General features: G+C 38.7%; 1 pseudogene; it reads left to right on the plus strand.

The window, feature by feature from the left end:
• Nucleotides 1-1,020: 1,020 nt before the first annotated feature.
• On the plus strand, nucleotides 1,021-1,132 carry LOC142457574 (small nucleolar RNA SNORA5; annotated as a pseudogene).
• The last annotated feature ends 799 nt before the right edge of the window (nucleotides 1,133-1,931 follow it).

Genomic DNA, 1,931 nt, shown 5'->3' on the forward strand with positions numbered 1-1,931 from the left:
AGATTATACAGCAACGAGAGGGGGACAATCTAGGGATATACAAGCAATTGGAAGGGGAGGGATTGGGGACACACATGTGACAAGAAGGGCGGCTCCTAGATTCAGGATGGCAGCCTGACTTTGGATGTCACTGAGCCCCTTTGACCTGTTCTCTGGTTCACTATAGAAACCATTATCAGTAGGTGTAAACCCCATCTACAGGGACTAAACCATGACCTCCAACCTTTAGGGAGAAGTAGCCCATTGTCCTTAACAGCAGGGAGCGGGCTCTACCTGTGGTGGGCCCAGACAGTAGTCTGGCAACTGACTGCCTTCAGAGAGAATGTCTCTAAGCAGCTGACCTCCCACCATATGCTGGAAAGTAGCCTCTAATATTTGCCATGTCTTTATGGGAGACAAAGCTGGAGAAAAGCCTCTTTATAATCCCATAGACCTCTACTCTGATGCACATGGTGCTGCTATGAGTCAGAGTCATGAGATGACAACTGGATGTATTAGAGTTACTTAATAAAATGAATTTCACAATATCCAATATAGACTGGGAATTCCATTGTGTCAATGGAGACAAACAGTGAACTTTCACTCACCTGAGGAGGGGGTATTCATGAGTACAAACAATAAAACACAACTTGCAAAATGGTGGTTATCTTGAAGATATGTCTTCCCTTCTAAACAATAGTTACCTTGAAAAAAATTGTGGCATTGGCTATCAGAAAATGCGGGTTAATTTAAAGAAAAACATTTTATAATATAATTATGGCAGATTCTATCAATTTGATGAGTAACTTGTTCCATTTTAGATTACTTATACTTGTAAATTTAATGCCAAAGCAAAGGATAAAATAAGCTAAATAGCAGATTCCTCATGTCTCAAACCAAGCAATAATAAATTGACAACCAAACCAAGCAAACAAGGAAACATCTCAAGCTTGCAATTCTCATCGATATTTCACACATTTTCCCCTTCTACCACCTCAATGGTTTTGCTCTCATGGTAGCTCCTTATTTTGATTAATAAAGTGTAGCCCCACCCATGGCTGGCAGTGGCCCAGAAGGCTGCCACAGAGACACTGTAACTCATGGGCTCTGTTCCTCTGCTGAGGCTCAGGGATAAATGTTGTTACAGACATTGAAAATAAAATAAAGTGTGTTTTTCCTGATGCTTGTTCCATCACAGTGGCAAATAGGTTGGAGACAATTTTCAGAGACCATAATTTGAGGGGCACAATGCCAACTGCAAATCAAAATCGCATGCCTGAAACCCCTGCCCCAAACATGGGGTTGAACAAATTCTCTCCTTTCCCAGAATGACAGACATCCTCACTCTGTCCCTTTCCCAATCCAGTTAAGACACAGTACCCTCTTGGGTACATTTCATTGCTAATGAAATCCAGACAGACAACTTGAAACTCATAACAAATATATGTACCCAATGGAAATAATTCATTAGCAATCTCTGGTTCATTGAAACTAACAAAATGTGGAAGAAACATGACTTGAATGTACCACAGAATGTAATACTCTTATGCCTGGACTTGCTCTCTGTGCAGATGGGCCTGGTCATTTTCCTGAATTTTATAACAAGGGAGAAATATGCAGTTGACCATTACTACAAATTAATGACTTATGCAATAACTGATATTATACATTAGCAACTATATATTACTGCTCACAGTTTTAAAAACTTAATAGGATTCTAACCCATGTTAGAATCTTCTATGTCAACCATTAAAAGAATTGAATAAAGAATATAGCCTACTAGCCAACCATATTCATTCAAGGCCTAAAATTTTCCTTTATAACCCATTATGGAAATAATTAAGAATTCCTATTACAATGCTTACTTCCTTCTAGTTTTGGTCTTAATGCTTTAAACTCTTTTCATAATTGAACTCTCAATTATTAAACTGTCCCTTATCATACATTTTACT

The sequence above is a fragment of the Tenrec ecaudatus genome, chromosome 9, assembly GCF_050624435.1.
Source record: "Tenrec ecaudatus isolate mTenEca1 chromosome 9, mTenEca1.hap1, whole genome shotgun sequence".
In the NCBI taxonomy this organism is placed as follows: Eukaryota; Metazoa; Chordata; class Mammalia; order Afrosoricida; family Tenrecidae; genus Tenrec; species Tenrec ecaudatus.